The 25370-nt window shown below is 38.3% G+C and overlaps 1 protein-coding gene across 2 annotated transcripts in view; it reads right to left on the bottom strand.

Moving 5' to 3' along the window:
* Positions 1–21760, bottom strand: part of RC3H1 (ring finger and CCCH-type domains 1) — a 96596-nt gene extending 74836 nt beyond the window's left edge. For both annotated transcript variants that reach the window (XM_029227987.1, XM_029227988.1), the window contains exon 1: positions 21503–21760. The gene's annotated coding sequence lies outside the window, so the exon portion shown is untranslated. The remainder of the gene's footprint in view (positions 1–21502) is intronic.
* Between the last annotated feature and the right edge of the window lie 3610 nt (positions 21761–25370).

The following is a 25370-nucleotide window of genomic DNA, read 5'->3' as shown; positions in this document are numbered from 1 at the left end:
TGAAGTTGAAACACTGCAAGTGAAGGACAGTTTCTAACTTTGTGTACATAGTTTGAAGCTCCAGGTTTCTCTTCTACATAGCAAAGTTCCACACTGTGTGTAAAATGTACTCCACTGAATAGGACATCAGAGTTATTAAAGCGGTAGTAGAATGAAAAGGCCAGACTCAAAAGCATCATCAAAGGAACTGTGAGGCAGTAGGCAGGGAAAGTGACCTGTTATAGCAAAACATGAAAAGGTTATTTTTTCACTTTTTGCATTAATATTCTGCTGAATATTACATACACTGTATGTAAATATGTCCTCACCATTTAGTGACAGTCCAAACATCAAGGACATAATAAGAACTAATAACCAAAATCAGACATATTTTGGAATACGCTAAGCATTTTAGTTGATCTGTTATCATGTCAACTGCTTTCAAATTAAATGCAAGTGTCTGAAAATTGTTTTCTTTGTGAAAATTGATCTCTTCTTAATAATAACACTTGCTAAAAAACAATAACAACACCAATAACAATGCATAGGAACTGTTTTGAGCTCTATTAATTCATTTTACTCTAAAAATTAAATATCCTAAAAAAAAAGAAAAAGAAAATAAGCTTAAAAAGAAAAGAAAGAAAACTGATGCCTGCTTAATTAAGCCTCTTTTCTAAACCATAAAGATAACTCAGTCCCAATACAAAAGATACATGAATAAAATCTGAAGGCTAGGCCAAATATTTAAACAAGACTTTAAATAGTTTCTCAGGTCACATTTTGAAATCCATCCTCCTGCTAGAATAACGGCTCCTTTTTAAGGAGGAAGTTTGCTCCACCTATCCCCAGAAGTTATCTTGAAACACAATGACAAATCTGATTGGCAAGTCCTCAGTAATCTTGAATGTAGGGGAAAATGGTCACAATGAAAAGAAAATTTAACTTGCCTCATAAATTTATATTTCAGATTGTTAAATACTAATCTATAAAGCTCTTGAGAAATCCAGTGAAACTGAGACATTTTAAGACAGAGGTCCCCAACCCCCAGGCCACAGACTGGTACTGGTCTGTGGCCTGTTAGGAACTGGGCCACACAGCAGGAGGTGAGTGGCAAGCAAGCGAGTGAAGCTTCATCTGTATTTACAGCCGCTCCCCATTGCTTGCATTACCACCTAAGCTCCACCTCCTGTCAGATCAGCAGCAACATTAGATTCTCATAGGAGCACAAACCCTACTGTGAACTGCACATGTGAGAGATCTAGGTTGCACGCTCCTTATGAGAACCTAATGCCTGATGATCTGAGGTGGAGTTGAGATGGTGATGCTAGTGCCGGGGAGCGGCTGCAAATATAGATTATCATTAGCAGAGAGGTCTGACTGTACAGAAACCATAATAAATCAATTGCTTTCAGATTCATATCAAAACACTATCAGGGACTTCCCTGGTGGCGCAGTGGTTAAGGATCTGCCTGCCAATGCAGGGGACACGGGTTCAAGCCCCGGTCCAGGAAGATCCCACATCCCGTGGAACAAGCAAGCCAGTGCGCCACAACTACCGAGCCTGCACTCTAGAGCCTGCGAGTCACAACTACTGAGTCCACGCGCCACAACTATTGAAGCCCAGGCACTCTAGGGCCTGTGCTCCACAACAAGAGAAGCCACCGCAATAAGAAGCCCATGCACCACAATGAAGAGTAGCCCCCGCTTGCTGCAACTAGAGAAAGCCCACATGCAACATCGAAGACGCAATGCAGCCAAAAAATAAAAATAAATAAATTTAAAAAAATAAAAAACCCTGTCAGTGAGTGGCAAGTGAAAACGAGCTCGGGGCTCCCACTGATTCTGCATTATGGTGAGTTGTAAAATTATTTCATTATGTATTATAATGATAATAGAAATAAAGTGCACAGTAAATGTAATGTGATTGAACCACCCCAAACCCACCCACCCCCACCCGGTTTGTGGAAAAATTGTCTTCCACGAAACTGGTCCCTGGTGCCAAAAAGGTTGGGGACTGCTGTTTTAAGGGACAACACTAATATTCTGTTTCTTCAATGTATCCCAATTTACTAGTTCTTTCCTCACCAGCATGCTTAAATGTTTCTGCAGAGGAGCTAAAAAAAAACCAAAAACTAAAACCAAAACCAAAAACATACCACATTTCTATCTCCACCCTGTCTTATTTAATCAAAAAAAAAAAAAAAAAGTCACTCAATCCCTGTCCCTGTTCCTGTCTTCTAGTCTCTATTCTCTTCTCCCACACCTTTCAGTTTGCAAACTATCACTTTATTCCAACCACGATTTTGAAACTATTCTTAACAAGTATATCAACAACCTTCTTATGAAATACAACAGTCACATCTTAGTCCTTATCTCCTTTCTTTCTATACAGCATTTAATAATGCTGACCAGTTACTCCTGCAAATGCTGTCCCTCTGGGGCTTCTATAACAGCACACTGTCCAGGTATTCCACTAATTAACAGGCCACTCCTTACGTGTCCCTGTTGAAGGCTTCTCCTTCTCTGCCCATCCGTGGAATATATGTGGCTCTTCAGAATTCCTTCCTCAATTCTCTTCTCTACAAAATTTCCCTCAGTGACTTCAACTATTTTCAACTTTCGACTACCAACTAGATACTGATGACTTCCAAAAGTTCAAGCCTCTCTTCTGAGTGCCAGGGTCACGTAACCAGTTGGCTACTAGTCATCCATGTCCAACTGGGGTCTCAAACCATCTCAACTTTACCAAACTTTTTTTCCCTATGTTAATGATTGAGTGACTTACCTGTTGACAGAAGCATAGGGAATCATCCTTCACTATTCACTTTTCCTCAAACCTGCTCCCCCCCTCAACTAATCAGTCATCATGTCCCATTCATTTTATCTCTTTAATGTTTCTTGAAACCTTCCCATCCATTCCTAAATCCTTACATTAGGCTGCCAACCTCTCTTACCTGGATTACTGTGACAATTTCTTATGTGGTATCCATGTTAAAGGTATCCTCAATAGAGAAAGCCACTACTTGCTAGACTGTAAGTTCCTTAAAATCAGAGAATGTCTTGGGTTTTCTTCCTCTCTTGCTATTTTCTCTATGGTTCTAATACAGAAGAAGCCAGACAATATACATTAGCAAAGCTATCAAGCTGGAATATTTATGTTTTTGCCAATAGAAAGTCAACTGGGCTAACAGAAAGCTGCTAGGGAAGGAACCTAGGGCCTTTCCAAAAGTAACATGCACAGATAAACAAGAATATATAACACAAGAATAACACTATAAACCAACTAGACTTAAAAGACATCCACAGAATGCTCAGTACAACAACAGGAGAATTATTTTCAAGTGCTTACAGAACATTCTCCAAGATAGACCATACGCTAGACCATAAAACAAGTCTCAATAAATTTAAAAGGATTGAAATCATAAACATTATAGTCTCTGCATACAATGGAATGAAATTACAAACAGAAAATAACTTTAACTCACAAATACAGGGAAATTAAACAACATACTGCTAAATAACCAGTAAGTCAAAGAAGAAATCAAAAGGAAATTAGAAAATACTTTGAAATGAATGAAAATGAAGACACACCATACCAAAACTCATGGGATGCAACCAAAGCAAGGCTTAGATGGATATTTATAGCTTTAACTGTCTATATTAAAAAAGAAGAAAGTCTCAAATCAATAATCTTACTTTCCACCTTAAGCACTGGGGAAAAAAGATATCTAACATCAGCAACATGATGACAAATTCTCTGTGGCCAAAATATAAACTCTGAATTTAATATTATTAGCAAGTGATGCCAATTTTAGATGATTTCTTCCCTAAACACTACAAAACAGAAACTTATAAACAAAAGACATTAAAAGCTTAAAAACCCAAGTATTCTTATATCCCAAACAGTTTAATATTAATAAGTTTATGAGGTGTAAATGCAATTTTTAAAAATCTTGACAGTTCCTTTTTACAATGAACACATACATTTCCACTTTGGAAGAGGGAGGTGGGGAGATAACTCAAGGCTTAGGTACCCAAATATAAAACCTAGGTTTTCGTTTTATATTTTAAGCAGACAGCTTCTAATATGAGCAAATGAGTCTTAATACATCAAAGCTGGCAAACAGAGGAAAAAACTCTCAATTTTCGTTATCTTTCAGAGGGCCTCTGGGACACCACTTATTAGTAGCAAACTATGCTGGCATTCCTATCTTTGAAGGAGATTATCACAGGTTCAGGTAATAAGTGAGCAATACAAGCAAATGGAGATTTAAAGGAATGGCAAGTTCTAAAATAACAATAGAATTTACTATGGGTCAAAACATTCTAAAAACTTAAAGTGCATTCTTTTTTTTTTTCCATTAACTTTTAATACTCATAATAACCTTGCAAAATATTATCACACCCTTGAGAAAATCAGGGCCCAGAAAAGTTAAGCAATGTTCTTACGGTCTCACAGCCAGTAAGGGGTAGAGTTGAGATTCCAACCCAGGTTTGTCTAACTTTACTATTTTAAGACTTTCTCTTTAGGTTTCTTAATCATTTGTTGTGGTAGTCTGCAAAGATGGCCACAATTCCTCCCATCCCTGTAGCTATGCCCCTTTGTAATTTGACTTTGCTGCTCTATCAAGAGATAGAATCTTTTCCCCCACACTTTGAATCTGGGTGGCCTTGACTTATTTTGAATACTGTAGTTGAATATAGCATTAGTGATGTTTGGAGAACTTCACAGCATAGGCCTCAAGAAACCTTGCAACTTCCACTCTTGGAACATGGTGCCACTATGTGAGAATGCTTGAGCTAGACCTGAGCTGAGACCAACAGAACAGAGAAAAACTGTCCCAGCTCAGGCCCCTAGAACAATCAGCCCCAATTTTAGCTGCCAGATGACTGAAGCTGCATGAGTGACCTCAGTGGAGACCAGCAGCAGAACCACCTGTGGCTAACTTAGCCCCATGCACTAACTCAGAATTGTAAGCAAATAAAATGGTTGTTGTTTTAAGCCACTAAGTTTTGGGGTGGTTTGTTACTCAATAATAGATATCTGATTGTTTATATAATCAAGACACAATTTTACACTTATAAATTTCATCATAGCCTTTTGAGAAAAGAGTAATACTGAATGAAAAACTGACATTGGAATGTGAAAGGTTCCCTCAGTTGAATTACAAAGTTTTCATAGAATGAATCTATTCTCTTTTTTTAAGGCCTAAAAATTACTAATATATATAAGTACCTTCACAAACACAACATGCCTAAATTTAGCTCCTTATTCTTGCAGCATAAATCATCAGCAACTACAGGGAAGAGCATTTAAATGTACCAAAACGGTAACATTTTCAAAGCACAGCACGGATAACAAATCCTTTAGACTTAAAAATACGTACTACGGGGCTTCCCTGGTGGCGCAGTGGTTGAGAGTCCGCCTGCCGATGCAGGGACACGGGTTCGTGCCCCGGTCTGGGAGGATCCCACATGCCGCGGAGCGGCTGGGCCCGTGAGCCATGGCCGCTGAGCCTGCGCGTCTGGAGCCTGTGCTCCGCAGCGGGAGAAGCCACAACAGTGAGAGGCCCGCGTACCGCAAAAAGACAAAAAACAAACAACGTACTACTTAGGCTCAATTTAAATCTATCTGAAACTTCGTATTACATTCTAACCGAATATAAATTGTCATCTGTGTAACAGTCCTCCATGTCGACGTGCCAGGGCAGCACTATTAACTCTTAATATTGAAAGTGATTCAAATACTCCCAAGTTGTTGGTCTTTACTGGTTACGATATAAAGAAAGACTTAATCTTCCTTACCAGCATCACCTTAGTCATCTTCAGCAAGTTATAATTGTTTTCACCTACCTACAACTTCTTTATATACTCCTCAAATCTTTCCCCCTCTATCCCAAAACTGTGGGAGGGGGGGAGTAGGATTTGAGTGCTAAGCACTTACAAATCATCTCATTCAATCCTCAAACAACCTTCTGAGATATCTCCTCTACTTTATCGATGAAGGAAGGAAAGAAAACTGAAAACAGTTACGTGGATAATTTAGTGATCTAGTCATAATTTGAACCTACACTTGTCCAACTCCAAATCTTGTACTTTTCCCACCGTCTTCCAACTTTCAGCAGCTGTAATTTTTTTTTTTTCAGTACGTGGGCCTCTCACTGTTGTGGCCTCTCCAGTTGCAGAGCATAGGCTCCAGATGCGCAGGCTCAGCGGCCACGGCTCACGGGCCCAGCCACTCTGCGGCATGTGGGATCTTCCCAGACCGGGGCACAAACTCGCGTCCCCTGCATCGGCAGGCGGACTCTCAACGACTGCGCCACCAGGGAAGCCCTAATCTTAATCTTATAAATATTTTAAGATACTTAATGTATTGAAATATAACATACACACATAAAAAGTATACAGATCAAGAGTGTTCAGCTCAATGAACATAGTAAGCAAAGTGAGCATACTTGTATACCCAAGATATAGAACATTACCAGCACCCCAGAAAGTCCCCTCACCATCCCTCCCAATCATTATCTCTTTATTCTTCCTCAAAGGCCACTACTATCCTAACTTCTAATGCTATAGATTACTTTTACCTGTTTTAAAATCCTATGTAATGAATCATCAGTATGTGTTTTGTATTTTGGCTTCTTTCACTCAACGTATTTGTTAGATTGTTCTACATTTATATTACTAAGCTGTTACAAAACACTCCAGTTCAATCTACCACAGTTAGAAAGCTACCCTTCATGAACTCAATTTTGGAGTAGTGATGACATTTGGATTTGGAATGTAGCAGATTTCTGGTGCTGAACTGGAAGAAAAAAAACAAGTATCAATAACAAAAACTGGGAACAAAGAATTCCCTCTTTACTCAAGAAAACAAAGCAGCACATGTGTCACACTAATAGTCCCTACTGCTTTACTTTTACTTGTTTCTGCTTTTTTTCTGAGGGAGCTTGTGTCCTAGACTTCCTTGTGGCACTTAGTAGATACCACAGGGCTCTGACTGATTCTAGAACTGGACAGCAAAGAGAAAACATGCAGATTATTCAGAATAGGCAAGCTGCATATGGAGCATACTTCTTTTGCAATGGTTGGGTGATATGTAGTGTATACTATGACCTAGGGAATTTTTGTGTTAAAGATATAATCTAACAAATTTAATAATAGTAAAATAACAATAATGTTAGTATTATTAAACTGTCCCCATAATCTACTGGCCAAGGTTTAAGGACATTTTTTTATCACTGTTTATTTTTATGGAATATGCCTGAAAGAATTCCAACTATTTCCAATGGTTTTCAATTGCGCATACTTGAAAAATAATGCTTAAAAAGAAAAAAAAAGGATAGATTCATTTTCCATTTTAGAACTATTTCTAGACTGTCATCCCAGACAATATTTCATTTTGATTTTAAAAGAATGAACGAATTGCTACATGGAGTCCAAACACAGAAGCCTATAATAATGTATGTCATTTACACATATCAAGTGGTTTGAAACAGTTATATAAATTGTAAGAAGATATTTTGCTGTTCCCAAGTAGTAGCTACTGTTAGAGGACCTACTGATTTGTTGCTACTATGTCAGAATTAAACATAAAACACTTCCTCCAATATATGTAACGAAGATCTTTTAGGGTATAAATTCGTCCTTAGGTTTATGTAGTATATTACAGGGAAGAGAGGATAAAAGAATGGGACAAGCCTAACTGCTGTGGGTTTGCACAATAAACAAATAAATCTACTATTACTACACTCTATTTTTTGGTAAAATAGGGAGCCTTGCTTTCTTATCTTAAATTACGAACAATTTGTCCCGCTCTTCTCCTAACCCTGAACCTTTTTCCCATTTCCCTACACATATTACTATGTGAATTCCCTTAGGGAAGGCCTTACTTGATCACCTTATTTAAAATTGATCCCTCAACCCTAATCACACTACCACCACAATCTGTGCTTCCCATCTCTTTCCTGATTAATTTTTCTCCACAATACTTCTCACCATCCAATATGCTTTATTTTAGTTATTTTGTTACAGTGTGGACCCACCACTACTAAAATGTAAGCTCCAGGAAGACAGGGATTTTCAATTGTTTCTATCTCTAATCTTTTTTGAGTATATTTTATATGACAGGCACTATTCTAAATTTTGCATGCATTATCTCAGTCCTCACAATGACCCTATTATTAGATATTACATATCATTATATCTTAATTTTAGCGTTGAAGAAACTGAGCACAAACTTTAGGTAATATGTGCAAGGTCACATGGTAATTAACTTGTCCCTATTTTTTTAAACTTGTAATTCCTTCTGTAGCCTTCGTTTCTTTAGTTACATCACTATACAACTTGACACTCAATGTACACACCTGGTAATCTGGTAATCATCCTAGATTCCGTCCTCTTCTACCTCTATTAAAATTTTCTATTATCTCTTAAATCTATATCTTCCTTTCCATCTCTACTTCCCTGATTGAAGTTTGTGTTCATTCATTCAAAAATTACTTACTGAACACCTACCGCGTGCCAGACAGTGTCTTAGGATCTAAAGATGTAGCCCTGAATGAAACAAAGTCCCTGCTCTCATAGAGCATACAGTCTCTCTCACCTGGATCACACAGTAACCTTTTAACTGATCTCTGTCTCTAGCTTTGTTCTTGCCTTCATCCACACTCCTCACAGCTGCTGGTCATTCACTTATGGTTTTCTTCTATGACAAAAAACTCAATAAAAAAAAGGACAATAGGGCTTCTCTGGTGGCGCAGTGGTTAAGAATCCACCTGCTGATGCAGGGGACACGAGTTCGAGCCCTGGCCCGGAAAGATCCCACATGCCATGGAGCAACTAAGCCCATGAGCCACAACTACTGAGCCCACGCACCACAACTACTGAAGCCCACGTGCCTAGAGCCCGTGCTCCACAACAAGAGAAGCCACCACGATGAGAAGCCCGTACATCACAAGGAAGAGTAGCCCCTACCCACTGCAACTAGAGAAAGCCTGCACGCAGCAACGAAGACCCAACGCAGCCAAAAATAAAAAATAAGTAAATTTTAAAAAAAGGACAACAGACTTGAAAGATCCTTTCGCAAAAGAGGGTATCAAAATGGCCAGTAAGTGTATAATACGCTTATTTAAGAGTTATAAGATGTCATTACTCACAAGGGAAATTTAAATTACGATGACAATGGGAATCTACTACATGCCTACCAGAATGGCTAAAAAAAAGTTTACTGACCATACCAAGTATTAAAGATGATATGAGCATACGAAATTCTCATACAATGCTGACAGCAGTGTGAATTGGTACAATCACTTTGGAAAACTGGGAGTATCTCCTTAGGCTAAACCAAAGTCTACTAATGACCCATAAATTCCACTGCTAGGTATTTATATGAGAGGAATGACTAAGTATGTCCACCAAAAATCATATGCAGTAATGTTCATAACAACTTTATTCATAAAAAGCCAAAAATAAACTGCAAACAACCCAAATGTCCATCAACAAAATGCATAAACTGTGATAAGTTCATATAATGGAATACTATACAGCAATGATAAAAATAAAACAATTGGTCCATTGTTACATATAACAGGGACACATTTCACAGATATTACAATGTACAAAGCCAGATACAAAATAGCACCTACTGTAGAATTTAATTTATAGAGGAAGCATAAAGAAGACATGATGCATGATTTCATTTAAGAAGAGGCAAAACAGACTACAGTGCTAGAAGTCAGAATTAACTCTTAGGAAAGCTGGGAGGCAGTAGAGAGTGTACTGTCTGGGAAAGAGTAGAAAGAATTCTTGGGTGTTAGAAACATTGCATATCTTGATCTGGGTGGTGGTTACACAAGTGTATATATGTAAAAAGTAATCAAGATCTACCGCTATGATTTTTGCCCTTTAGTGCATGTATTTTGTTATCTCAAGTTAAAAAACAAACAACATCAACAAAAACTCTTAGGGACTTCCCTGGTGGCGCAGTGGTTAAGAATCCACCTGCCAATGCAGGGGACACAGGTTCGAGCCCTGGTCTGGGAAGATCTCACATGCCGTGGAGCAACTAAGCCCGTGCACTACAACTACTGAGGCTGCACTCTAGAGCCTGCAAGCCACAACCACTGAGCTCATGTGCCACAACTACTGAAGCCCGCATGCCTAGAGCCCGTGCTCCGCAACAAGAGAAGCCACTGCAATGAGAAGCCTATGCACCGCAACAAAGAGTAGCCCGTGCTCGCCACAACTAGAGAAAGCCCGCGTGTGGCAATGAAGACCCAACGCAGCCAAAACTAACTAACTAAATAAATAAATAAAAATTTAAAAAACCTCTTAGATGTTGCCTTAGCAGAATCAATCCCAAGTGCTTGAACACGCCATACAAGATCCCTGGGATGTGGCCCCCACCTACTTCTCCAGCTTTATTTTTCACCACCATCTGCCTCATGTTTTATACTCTAGCAACAAAAGTATGAATGTTTCCCTGTATACAAGATATTCTTTTTCACTCTAGGTCTTGTTTGGCTCAAGTATTCCCCTAAATCTGGGATGTTAAACCCCTATTCATCCTTTAAGTCACATTCAACTCAGAAAGCTCTTTCAAGAAATCTTGTTATAGCCCAGTGTATATTAGGTTGCCCCTCTGATGTTCCCAATACATTCTAAACTCTTTCTATAAGAGGGAGTCCATACTGTTGTATGGCATATATTTGTTCAACAATTGTTAAATGACTGAAAAATATCACTACTTGATTGTAGCAAGTTTCATATTTCTAAAGATAGTGTTGGACAATTCACATAAAAGGTAAGAGAGCTGAATCTATCATCACAAGATGAGTTCAATCTTTTTTTTTTTTTGCGGTACGCGGGCCTCTCACTGTTGTGGCCTCTCCCGTTGCAGAGCACAGGCTCCGGATGCTCAGGCCCAGCGGCCCTGGCTTCGACCCAGCCACTCTGTGGCATGTGGGATCTTCCCGGACTGGGGCACGAATCCGTTTCCCCTGCATCGGCAGGCGGACTCTCAACCACTGCGCCACCAGGGAAGCCCGAGTTCAATTTTTTAATGCTGGTACTTAATCTTTAGAAGATAGTATACCTCCAAAATTAACTGCATTCTTAAAACTACCTATAAGCGAGGTAAAGCTAAAAGTGAAGTGACAGATTAAAAAGGTAAGGATAAAGAAACTAATCTGAAAAGGCTACATATTGCGTGAGTCCAACTATACAATATTATATATTCCACATAAACATATAAAAAGACGCTCTACATCATATGTTATCAGGGACATGCAAATTAAAACAATGTGATACCACTACACACTATTAGAATGGCCAAAATTTGGAACACGGACAACACCAAATGTTGACCAAGATGTGGCGCCAACAGGAACTCTCATTCATTGCAGATAGGAATGCAAAATTGGGCAACCACTTTGAAAAACAGTTTGACATTATCTTACAAAACTAAACATACTCTTACCATACGATCCAGCAATCACTCTCCTTGATATTTACTCAAAGGAGCTGAAAACTTGTATCTACACAAAAACCTGCACATGGATATTTATAGCAGCTTTATTCATAATTGTAAAACTTGTAAGCAACCAACCAAGATGTCCACCAGTGGTACAACTGTGGTACAACCAGACAATGGAATATTATTCAGTACTAAAAAAGAAATGAGCTATCAAATCACGAAAAGACATGTAAGAAACTTAAATGCACATTGTATGATTCCAACTATAGGACACTTTGGAAAAGGCAAAACTATGGAGACAATAAAAAGATCAGTGGATGCTAGAAGCTGGGGTGAGGAAGGATGAATATGCAGAGCAAAGAGGATTTTTAAACCAATGAAAATATTCTGTATGGTACTATAATAATGGATACCTGTCATTATACATTTGTGCAAATCCACAGAATGTATAACACTGAGAGTGAACCCTAATATAAACTATGGACTTTAAGCATCAATGTAAGTTCATCAATTGTAATTAACGTACCACTCTGGCAGTGGATGTTGATAATAAGGGTGGCTATGCATGTGTGGAGGCAGCTGAGTATGCAGGAAATCTTTGTACCTTCTTCTCAATTTTACTGTGAACCTAAGACTGCTCTAAAACAAACAAATCAATCAACCAACCAACCAAGTCTTTTAAAAACAAAAAAGAATACTAAAAAAAAAATCAACAAGTGAACCTGAAATCTCTCTCAAAAATGGAGATTCTATTGACAGGATTTTGCTCCCCACCCATTCTTTCCCCTCTGCCCCTCACCATTTTGTCATGATACACTTAAGATGCTTAAAGTTTTAACACTCTGAGAACAATGAATTAAATAATGCACGTCAATCACTATGGGAATAGGTACTACAACTTCAATATTCAAAGATGCTTTCATGACATTATCTGTTCTAAGCTTTGTGATATTCCAAGTTACTCTTACATGCTTTTAAAGAGTTTTAAATATTACATTTTCTATTCTAAGGATTTTCTTATTTCAAAAAACCCTCTCTCTCTCCTGCCCTCATTTTTTCTAACGCAGTAGAAAGAGAATATATTGGAAGGAACTTTTGTGCCCTTATGAGATTTTGTCAACTGCAAACCTACATAATAAAATGACATTTCTGAAAAAACTGACTCAGATAACTCATAACTCAGCTTTTCTAAATATATGGAGAGCCTTATGTTTTAAAAAAGTTTTTAATAAATTTAAAGAGAGGACAGATTCGAGCAAAGAGTGACAGTTTTAATCAAAACAGTAATTAATGTAAAAGCTGACATATAAAACATGGGTTTTAAGAGCAGTAATTATAGGGAAAGCATTTCAAAATGAAGTTTAAAATTCAGGCTTTTTTTTTTTAAAATACAGTACTTAAACATGGAAGACTACTACTCTTTAACAGAATGTCTCCACAAAAATGAACTTTTGAGCAAGTATAACCAGTATACAGAGAAGATCAAATCAAGACTTTACACAGTATAGCTATTTTCAGCAAAAGAAGAGGTAAAGCTTACTCCAAAAGAAAGGCAAAAGAGCTCTGGAAACTTTAACATGATAATTTAAATAATGTTTAAGAAAGTACAAGTTCATGTGGTAACCAAATTGGATTTTACAAAGTATTTGAATAGAATACAAATGTAAATCAGTACCAATAGAGAATTTTGGATGGCAACAATGTTCAGTTAAATTCTATTCACCCTTACCAGGCAATTCATGTTAGTACAGGTAATTAATTTTTATTATGTAAAGTGGGTCACACACAGAAGAAAAAATATTTTTCCATAATAACTGAATTATAGAGAAATAAGATAAATTTCTTATTTAAGATAAGAAATAAGATAAACTTCTTCATTTCAAGTTCTACTTTTTTAAAGAATGAGTACATTAGTATTTACTAAATCTATAGCTATAGCCTCTATAGTTTTGATTTATAGTATTTTAAATTACATAGTACATAATCAAACAGTCCCCAATAATCTCTTCAAAAGTGACCGCAACTTTAAAATTAATTGTAAAAGCACCCCAACTAGTGGAGATCCCAAGAGAGAACTAGAAAAAGGAGTTCTAGATTCTAATCTCAACTCTGCCAGTTATTAGCTCTGAGACCTGTTTATCTCTGATAAATATTCAAAAGGTTTAGAGAAAAAATAAGAAAGAAAAAGATGACTCCAGATTTTAGGGACAAGAAGAGTGGAGTAAAAGATGATGCCCTGAGAAGAAACCATATTATAATGGACAGCATCTGGAAAGGCTGATTCTTTGGGGGGAGTAAAGGATTTTAAATTATGTCAAGTTTAGGATTGCTGGCAGCACAAGCAAAAACATTGAAAAGGTAGGCTTAGGACAAATTGAGGCCATGCAAATGGTAAGTTCTCTGTGAGAGTGAATATAAATGGAGAACCGGACTTTGGTTTATATCAGCATTCTTCAATAGAACTTCCTGAGATGATGGAAATGTGCTATATCTGCATTTTCCAATATGGTAGCCACTAGCCACATGTGGCTATTGAGCCCCTGAAATGTGGCTGGTGCAACTGAGGAATTTAAAATTTTGATTTTAATTAAAACTTAAATTTATCCATACAACAGAGTACTATTTAGCAATAAAAAGAAATGAGCTATCAAGTCACAGAGGGACATGGAAGAACCTTAAATGTACGTTGCTAAGTGAAAGAAGACAATCTCACCCATAGAACTGTACAACACAAAGAGTGAACTGTAATGTAAACTATGGACTTTAGTTAATAATTTGTCAATATTGGTTTATCAATTATAACAAATGTAAGATGTTAGCAGAAATAACTGTGGGGGAAGGTATATATGGAAATTATACCTTCAGTGCAATTTTTCTATAAACCTAAAACTGCTCTAAAAAAAAATCCATTAAAAATTTTAAATTTAAGTAGTCACATGTAGCTAGTGGCTGATATTAAACAGCACAGGTCCATATTAATGAAAGACTGATGTGGAAAGAAAATGAGAATGGTATTTCATTTCTGACCACCAACTTCATAAATACACAAAGTTTAATTGTATCTTGAATACTAACAATTGACAGCAGAAAATTTTCAAATATTCTTAGATGAATATCTTTCTAAAGTGATTTTTGTTAAACAAAATTTAAGGAAGAAAACAACATTTATTGAATGGGTACTATACTATAGATATATGTTAACTCATTTAAATTGCAAAACAATCCTTTCAAAGAAGATATTACCATTTCTGGTTTTAGAGATGAAGAATCATAAAGCTTATGTGATAAAAGATGGGAACTTAGATACATCTGACTCCAAAGTGTATGTTCTAATATATTCTTTATATAGTTTTATGATTCCCAAAATCAAAAACATAAGTGAATTTTCCCACAATGAATCTATCATCAGGAACAACAGGTTATATAGCAGAATAATTAATTAATGATATACTCAGAGTCTAAAAAAATGTCCCTGTATTAAACTGTCCCATGCTAATGTGATTTTTACCTCATTACCCTTCTTGCTGTCCGTATTACCTAGAGTACCTTTACTCCCACATCTAATTTGCATGTTTTAATCTGCTGTGAAATTAGAAAACAGATTAAATTCTGCTGTGAAAATATCAAGCTTCTTAGAATTATGTACAGAGCAAGAGAGGTTCTAAGCCAGTGCCTTAGTGTAGATGATTTAGTTCATTAACTTTGTGATAAAGGTCTTTTTGTCTACTTCTTATTCTAAATTGGGATCAGGTTAGATGACATACTGTTCTATAATAAAGCTAAGAATATAATGATCCTGTTTCATTCACATATGTTCCACTAAACCATATTTTCAAGCATAGATCTCTAAACTTAACCTCATTTAAAGATGTTATTTTATGATTAAATGTATTAATTTAGTACACTAGCTTTCTAATAAATTACTGTTAAAGATTAATCAGATGTATATAAACATAGAAATATTAATATTTACAGAGAGTTGATATTTCCTGAAAAAAGTCAGTATTAAAGAAAAGCAAGAATTTTACTGCATCGAGTTCTAAATATTCGTTATAATTCTTTCCATCACTTTTTAAGTTGTTCTTATAACTAAATTTAATAGTTAAATAAAATTTTCCTAAAAGGGGGGAAATTAGTATCAAAATTTAAATTCTTCTTCCCGACTTAGAGCTTCTGTATCTGTAAAATATTACAAATCTTTAATAGTAACATAAAATCTGCATTTCACTTCTCACCATAAATGTTAAGATTTAAATTTAATTAGGGGAAGTACCTAATTTTGAATTTAAGTCAAAGATGAAAGAAAAAAAGTCTGTTTATTTTCTCCCTCAATCAAACAAACAATTTAAAAAAGCTACAAACCAATTGCTTCTGTTAACAGTGTCTATGTTTTTGGAGGGAGTCAGGTATAGACCCAAGACCAAGGATTCAAAGATTTATTCAACAAGCAGAGTGTCAGGCAAATCATAACTCTAAACAGGCTCAAAGATTAGCTGAATAAAAGTAATAAAGTTAGGGGACTTTCCTGGTGGTCCAGTGGTTAAGAATCCGTCTTCCAATGCAGGGGATGCAGGTTCGACCTCTGGTCGGGGAACTAAGATCCCACATGACAAGAGGCAACTAACCCCACGCACTGCAACTACAGAGCCCACGTGCTCTAGAGCCCATGCGCCACAACTAGAGAGCCCATGCACTCTGGAGCCCATGTGCCACGACTACTGAGCCTGTGTGCTCTGGAGCCCGCGTGCCACAGCTAGAGAGAAACCCACGTGCCATAGCTAGAGAGAAGCCTGTGCGCCACAACAAAAGATTCCTGCGTGCTGCAACTAAGACCCGACGGAGCCAAAAAAAAAAAAACAAAAACAAAACAAAAAAAGTAATACAGTTAGATTCATACAGATTAAAGAGTTTCAATCTAACAATCATTTTCTAATATAACCTCATATAAGTCCTTGTCTATTAATATTCCAAGTTTCTTCTATATATTAAGAAAAAACAAAAGCCAAACAAGCTGTAGATAAGACTATTCATTGCTCACATTTGTATAGAACATTAAAACTTAGTTAATTCTCACAACTCAACGAGGAAATACTAATGAGTCTGAGAGCTTAAGTACAACTTCTTTGGAGTGATCAAGATGAAAAGTTCGAACTGCTGTGACTTCCAATTTTTCTTCCATAAAGAATCCCTGGCAGCATGCCTACTGTACTTAGAGAATAATGTAAAGAATGAGGTGGTTTTTGATTCCTAACAATCATATCCCAAAGTTTTTTCCTGCAATTTCAATTATACATAGCACTCTTGCTCAATCTTGGCTCAAAATCATTTTATGTAATATTCATAAAGACAGAAAGTAGAATGGTGGTTGCCAGGGACTGGGGGAGAGGGGGATGGGGAGTAACTGCTCAATGGGCACAAGAGTTTCCTTTTGGGGTGATAAAATGTTTTGGAACTTGATAAAGGTAGTGGTTGCACGACATTGTGAATGTACTGCCAATGAACTGTTCACTTTAAAATGGTTAATTTTATGTTATGCGATTTAAACCTCCATTTAAAAAAAAATTTATGTTAAGATATATAGACCACTGTAGAACTCTTCTTCAAAAACACTGCTACCACATTCAAATGCTATTTAGATCTTGGAGATGTTTAGAAAAAAATGCATTACAAACTAAATTATTACCTTATATTACACTAATGGGTGTGTACTGATATCAGTGCTAAAATGCTTGACAAACATCAAACATACATTTATAAACAGTCTCAAATAAATATAAATGAACCTTAAGACATTTATTCCTCTAGGGCAGAACATAATTTGAGTCAGTTCAACTGTGCATGTAAGATGAACTCAAATTTTTTACTAGAATTCTTTTCTCAACCTCAATCAGGAAAATATTGTGAACTGATAAGAAATGTCTAACATTACATAAAGAATAAATAAGAATATAAGAAGTAAACAGACACAAATCTGACCAATAATGGATATAAATAAATATGTTAAAGCTAACTGTCTTGGAGATGTAGCACAACATCACTTCAGATTAAGTAAACTTCACACTTGAAAATGTATAGAATCGGGACTTCCCTGGTGGTGCAGTGGTTAAGACTCCATGCTCCCAACGCAGGGGGCTGGGGTTCGATCCCTGCTCAGGGAACTAGATCCCACATGCATGCAGCAACTAAGAGTTCGCATGCCACAACTAAGACCTGGCGCAACCAAATAAAAATAAATATTTTAAAAAAGAGAAAACTTATAGAATCAACATTAAAAAACTTTGGAGTAAGAAAAATTCCTTTATATAAATGGCTGAAAAATTAATATTATGCTATAACCTCCAAGGCTAGTCCAAATCCAGTCTAGACTCCAGGATTAAACAAAAAAGAAGGTGATCTTAAAGAAGATCCTAACCAACAGGCTGATTTTGAAATCTGTGACTGTTCTGATGCAGGTCAATCTGAGAATTTAAATCCACTTGAATCCAATCCCAAAGAATACCTCAACTCCTGAGCATGGACATAGCCAAAACTAAACCAGGTCAGTATACACTGCCAAGGAACATCCTGCTCCGAACTGTCCACCAAACAAGGATCACTTATCAGTTTATTCTTCACTTTACTGGGTGCCAACCATTGGCAAGATATATGTAAGAGTGGACTGATTAGATCCCAGCAAACTCCATTTCAAGCTCTAATATCTGGAGATAGAAAATACTGCGTAATTCTAAATGGTCTAAGGCTTTAAAAAATTATAAATGAAGAATTCCAAATGTTAGCTGACCTGACTTTAACACTACCGAATGTTACTAAAGTCATTTTAAAACTTCCCTAAGGGCCTTCCCTGGTGGCAAAGTGGTTAAACTCTGCTTGCCATTGTAGGGGACGCGGGTTCAAGCCCTGGTCCAGGAAGATCCCACATGCCACGGAGCAACTAAGCCCATGAGCCACAACTACTGAGCCTGTGCTCTAGAGCTCGTGAGCCACAACTACTGAGCCCTCATGCCACAACTACTGGAGCCCATGCTCCACAACGAGAAGCCACTGCAATGAGAAGCCCACGCACCGCAATGAAGAGTAGCCCCCGTTTGCCGCAACTAGAGAAGTCCTGCGTGCAGCAATGAAGACCAAACGCAGCCAAAAATAAATAAATAAATTTATTAAAAAAATAAAACTTTCGTAAGTATTTATTTCAAAGGTACAACTTAGCTAACTGCTTATATAACAAATTAAAACCATGAAACAATTACAGCAATACCACAAATCTGCCCTATGTAAACGGTATGAGTTTCTATATTTACGGCATTCAGATCTGCTAAAAGCAAATATAAGTGCTTCTTTTGTTAATTCACACGAATACGTTCTCAAACTTATAAGTGAATAATTTGGCAGTGTACAAATAATGATAATAGAAAAGATATTAGAGCTGAAGGCAAGCACAGTATTACAAAACACAGTTCATGGTTTTTAAAAAAAAAGGAATCCATAAATACAGGAGATGCTTCAAAGTTTAACCTTGGGACATATGGCAGCAGTAGCAATAGTAAAGCATCTAATTTGTGTCACAAGGTTTGAGTAAGCTTTTTTGCCTATTAATTAAGCGGCCTTTTTGCTAGTTATAGCTACTTAGCTTCTCCTAAGCCTCAGATTCTTCCTATATTACAGACTAATTAGGAGGAATAAATGAGAATATTTTTACTCATTTACTCATTTAACAAATGTGCTTTGAAAAATTGTTATTTTAAATTTTTTATGTACAAAAAAACCCTTTCAAATTTCTCCACATGAAATAAACATATATTAACTTTTAATATTACCGAGAAAATACAAATCTAATTTTTAAGCTATGGTCCCAAAACTTCTTGGAAGGAAATTCTTAAATATTACTTGAGAAAATCTGAACTGACATAATCGGAATAAACACTGATATTGAAGACATAACAACTGAGGGATCACATCTTAAAACAGTCTGACACAAATAAAAACAGAATTCAATATCAAGCATAAATTGGGGCCCAGACTCAATGACTGCTGGGTCAGCATCTAATTTCAAACACAAAAGCTGAACACTTAAAAATCTTTGTTTTTAGGAAAATGATGAGGCAAATTAGTCCTTGACACAACATAAGATTTGTTTTCACAACAAAGCACACTGACCACTTACAATTTACAAATTCATACATTACTACAATTATTCTAATAGGTTTAGAGTCACAGATAAATTTAAGTATCATTATGAGATAGAGTTTACTTGCATTCTGTACCAACTAACAAAATTCAGCCAAAAAAATTGATTGATTCAATCATGACTTTGAACACTTAAAAAAAAGTCCCTTTTGAAATTTATTCCCAGAAAATTCACATCAGCAGAAGCCACGTGAAAGTTGTTCTTTCCCCACTACCTAAAAAGTCAAAACATCCACATTATTTATACTAGGCTTAAAATGAAAGTCATTCATATTCATCCATTATACTTCAATCCTAAGCAACAATAAAACAGTCCAACCTCCATGTTTATCCAATTTCTAGTCTACTTACTGTCAACTTTTGTGGAAGAACCAAGGCCCAGTGCCTCCCATTAAACTTCATATAACCTTAAAACGCTCTAAATTACAACAGATACAGACAATTCTAATTAGAAATTCACCTTAAAAATGGGTGAAAGATATTAACTGGCATTTTATCTGCCCAGCACAGGTCCTTTTAAGAACACAAACTAAATGGACCACGCAATTTAATATTAAACAGTGGAAAGCAGTCTTTTGGAGACATCCAAACAATTTTAATATAAATTCTCCATACGTATAGAAACTGACATAGAAATAACTTGGATAATTTTCCCCTTCACTTGGAAAGGTACATGGTAGATGTCTTGAGAAATTAAGTTTAGGAGAAATAGTAGTTAACTGTTGAAGTTTCAGAAATCACTATGCAGGGCAACTATAATGAGGAGCTCTTTTTCAGCCTAAACATTCAATACAGAACAGTTGTTCCTAGCTTTGAAAATTATAAAAAAGGACAAGAAGTTCTAGCCTGGAGACGAAGCTCTTCCGTCTCCCGAAAAAATGCTTCATTAGTTCCACTTTATGCTAGTTAACATTGTTCCTTATGCGGCACATTAATAATTCTCAACGGTTCCTTTGAAGAAAAAAGTTCTATTCAAACATTACAATTTGTCTTCGCGTTGCCAGCAAGCGGCTTTGTTTCCAGTTTCAGGGACTATTCTGGGATGTCAAGAGTTACATTATCTACTGTTCCAAAAGAGCCCTAGTTCCACTCTCACCGGGACGTGGGCAAAACTGATGTTTAGAGAGAACTGATGCCTAGAAATGTTTAAAGACGAACATCCTTCAGCCCTCTATCTCTCTCCATCCCTTGATAATCACATTTTACCAGGCAGAATTGTTGGTGTTGCTGCACTTAAATTTTTTTGAAAGACACCTGCAAACACAACCTCCCTAGCGCCGCCAGGAAGAAAAAAAGACTATCGGGCTCGATCTGCAGTAGCTCCAGGGAAACAGACATCGTAAAACCCACTTGGCCGAGGAACGGGAGTGCTTAAGGGGGAGGGGGAGGGAGCAGCCTTGAGGTGCAGGCGGCGCCTGTTTACAGACGCCCTCACTTCCCCCACCCCCACAGACTGGGGGTCCAAAAAGCATTTCCAGAGCGCACTCTGCTCCCGCCAAGGTCCTCGAACGAACAGCAGGGCTGGGCAGCCCTGTGGCCCCCTCCCTCTGGCCGAAGCCTCCCTCGCCCTCCCCTCGACCAGGGCGGCGTCTGCACCTCCCCACGGCCTACCCACCCCGGCAGGCCCTCCTGGCGGCACGCGGAGGCCCGAGGCCTAAAGGACGCCGGGCACTGACAAGCCCCTCGGCCGCCGGCGGGGCCTGAGGCCGGGCAGGCGGACGCTACGGCCGAGAAGCCGAGGGCGGCCGAGGACAGCCCCTGCCCCGCCGCGGCTGCCTATTGTTTCCGACGGAGGCCGGGCCGCAGCCGCCCGGCTCCCCACGCCGCTGCCGCTGCCGCCGCCGCCGCCTGCCGCTCGCTCACCGCGCTGGTCCGAGCAGCAGCTCCTCTCAGCTCCGAGTCCCCGCGGCCGTCGCCACCGCCGCGGCAGCCACCGCCGCCGCCAATGCCACCGTCGACTCTGACTCTGTCCCAGGCCGCCGGACAACGGCCGCCGCTGCCACCGCCAGCGCCGCCTCCGGCCTCCCACCTGCTGCTGAGGCTGCTCCTGCAGCAGGGGCCATCTTGTTGGTCTGCCTCCTCTTCCTCCTCCTCCTCCTCCTCCTCCGCCCCGTCGTTCGTTGTCCTCGTCCCCTTCCTCTTCCTCGGGCTCCGGCCCGCCCCAGAGACTGGGGCGGAGACCAGAGTGAGGCCCCTCCTTCCAGGGGCGGGGCAAGCAGACGGGCGGGGCGGGCGCGGGAGCAAAGCTCTGAGTCACCGGCCACCAACGCCCGGGAGGGAGGGTGGTGTCGCTTACTGCCTGGACCCGGAGCGCACCACCCCCTGAGCAGAAGAACTGGTCCACCAGCGTCTCGGCGCCCAGCGGGCAAGTGGCCAGATGGTGAATTGGAAAATTTCTGACGTTTCCATCCAATCCCGCGCTTACCTCTCCCCCTTGGCTTTCTCTTAGCCTCGTCCCTCTGCTCTTGTTTCTTTTTCACATCTCTCCTCCTCCACCCAGAAGAATTTGTTCTTATCCTGTTTCATTTTGGTTCTTGATCACACCAGCTTTGCCCTAGTCATTTCCCTCACAGACTCCCCCAAAGAGTTCAGCCTCCCAGCAGGGGTAAACAGCCCAAAGGCCTGGACACTCACTGCCCCAAAACGTCTCTCCAGGCCTATGTGACCAATTAAGAGCTGTCTGGGGCAGGACAGAAAAAGATTCAGCCCTTAGAAGAGCTATTGGATCTAAATCTAACCTTATGATTATTTGAAGTTTCTTCTCCATTATGGAAAAGAAGCCATTTTCATTTTGGGTAAAATGGGAGTCCCCTTTCAAGACAATTCGGTTTAGCCAAACCCTTGCTTTTAAGAAAGGAGAGAAATGGAATTCTTTTCATACCATACAGTCGTAATTTCAAAATAAATCGTTTAGAATAGAGGAGAGAGATGGTCCTCAAGTAAGCACCCAGCTAATACTCTTGTTCATTATCAGCCTCCCCCTGCTTTTTTTTTTTTTTTTTCTTCAGGTCTGGCCAAGTGAGCAGAGATTTTGCTTTCCTGTCCTTTCTTCATTGCATACATCCCCAATACCAAGAGAAGTACTATATTTAGAGAAGCTTCTGCTTTTAAGGTGATAAATTCAATTACTGTAACAGCTAGTGTTCTTATATTATTTGTAAATAATATATCACACACCTTCCTAAACTCTAAGCAGGGAAGAGTTCTTTTTAGTTGCTAACACCCTCCTGCTACTCAGATTTTAGCTTCTTTTAGAAGACCTATTGATGTCTTTCTGATGATTGGAATTTACTCTCTTTGAAGTGGGCTAAATCTGTAACCATCTCTTCAACCCGCTAAATAGTAACCCCAGTCCTACAAAGAGCAAATTTCTAGCTACCATGGAGGGATTAGGTTAGTGTGTGCTAATCTAAAGGCTATCCCTCAGCCAGGCCTCAGTCCCCTGCTGGGAAAAAACAGATTAATCTGTTCCTCCAGTTTTTCCTCCTCCTCCCTTCTCACTCCTAGGGAACCTTCCACAACAGAAGGTTTTAGCGGCTGTTGCTAGGCAAACATGCCAACTTCCCTGTTTAGGTGAGGCAACTTTCAATAGAATCAACCTAGATAATATAATTTCTTTGAACTATTAATAGTTACACCTCAACAGGTAGACCCCCTTCAATGTTCCCTTAAAAAAATATGATTTTTAAGTTAAATTTGTTTTTATTTCATAAATATTTCAGTTAAAAATAAGTTTAAAATGGAGGGGCTTCCCAAAATTCATTTTAATGATATAATTAAACAAAAATTTGGCAAAAAAAGGAGAAGAGCAGCTCTGAAGAAAACACTTAAGTGTTTGCAATAAAAACTAATCTACAAAAAGTCATTTCTATGCTTTGAACTCCCCAGATAAGGTAGACATATAAGTTACAGTGAATAATTTATCCCTTGAGACTGAGTCTATTTAGAAGAAAGATAATATGGTTATTCAGTGAAAAAAAAAAGATATTCTGGGTTTTATTCCCAAATTAACTCTGTAAAAATTTTAGGTGGTGAATTAAGCTCTTTTTTCCTGATTTTGCTGTTTAAAATTTTTGCTATGTTATTGTTAAATAATAGTGACAGTTTTTAGGATGTTGAGAGTTAATATGAATATTAAATAATTATGTTAAAATTTAAATTATATTTAGCTTCTAAACTCTTAAAATTGTATGATTTGTTTTCATCCAGTGAAATTTGTATTAATACAGCAAAATAGTGCCTGAGAAGTACCTTAAGCTAAGCTAACTGACTAAGAATGAATTACTAAAGACAAACAGCTTAAATGTCTCATAGTCATTTGTGCTTAGAAATCACTATTTTGTAGCTTTAACACAATTTAAACAATTTGGTTTTATTTTATATTTTATTATCTAGTTCTAGAAATTTAGACTCGGCCTCGGCCTCCACCACTGATATACTATGAAAATTAAATGCATCATTTCATGTAAAGGATTTAGAACAGCACATGGCACATAGTAAGTACTCAAATGTTTTTTAAAAATCCATTTTAGGTATGTCATTATAGTCTTTAGTTTCTTCTTTTTTTTTTTTCTATTTAAGATGTGTTTTTGTTTTTGTTTCTTGCTGTACGCGGGCCTCTCACTGTTGTGGCCTACTCCCGTTGCGGAGCACAGGCTCCGGACGCGCAGGCTCAGCGGCCATGGCTCACGGGCCCAGCCGCTCCGCGGCATGTGGGATCTTCCCGGACCGGGGCACGAACCTGTGTCCCCTGCATCGGCAGGCGGACTATCAACCGCTGTGCCACCAGGGAAGCCCAGTCTTTAGTTTCTTGATCAGTCAATTAAGGATGACAAGTAACCAAATACAGTTTTGCTCTTAGCATGAACCCTAAAAAAAAAATTAATGCTAATAAGGCCTTAGGAATCTTTTAAATGTATTTTCTGATATACCTGTACTATAATGTTCTTCCTTTGATTGTTTATTTATTTAGAATAGCCTATGCTTTTTCGTTTATGCTAAGTGATTTTTTAAGTTACCACATGCTTTAAAATTGCTCTGGAATGTGTAATTATCAACCTAAAGCATTAGTTGTCCTATAGGACTAGAAAAGACCTAAGATACCAACCCACTTACTGCGACAGCTGAAACAGAGACTAAGAAAAGTTAGATCATGTATCTGTACAACTCTTTGTTATAGATAAACGCCATGTTATTGAGGAGGGGGTCAGAGAGTGGGAAGGAGTGGAATAGGAGGAAAAAATTCAAAAATGAATGAGTCATGTGTCCCTGCCTTGAAGAAATGTAACAATCTAGTACAAGGAATACAATGAGAAGTACATGTCAACTACTAGAGTATAAAATAGCTTGGTGATTATTGCATTAAAAAGTATAAAGTTCTATGAAAGTTAAAAGGAAAAGCTAGTAGGAATCTTTATTCTAATATCATAGAACCTACCTTTTTTTTTTTTTTTTTTTTTTTGCGGTACGCGGGCCTCTCACTGTTGTGGCCTCTCCCGTTGCGGAGCACAGGCTCCGGACGCGCAGGCTCAGCGGCCATGGCTCACGGGCCCAGCCGCTCCGCGGCATGTGGGATCTTCCCGGGCCGGGGCACGAACTCGTGTCCCCTGCATTGGCAGGCGGACTCTCAACCACTGCGCCACCAGGGAAGCCCAGAACCTACCTTTTAACAGATGTCAATACAATGTATTAGATCTGTACCCGGAGGCATACAAGTACAATCAGCTTTTAA

The sequence above is a fragment of the Monodon monoceros genome, unplaced genomic scaffold (assembly GCF_005190385.1).
Source record: "Monodon monoceros isolate NGI ecotype Baffin Bay Population unplaced genomic scaffold, NGI_Narwhal_1 Super_Scaffold_18, whole genome shotgun sequence".
NCBI classification, from domain to species: Eukaryota; Metazoa; Chordata; class Mammalia; order Artiodactyla; family Monodontidae; genus Monodon; species Monodon monoceros.
The sequence above is the reverse complement of the archived record's forward strand: the minus strand, read 5'-3'. Positions and strand labels throughout refer to the sequence as shown.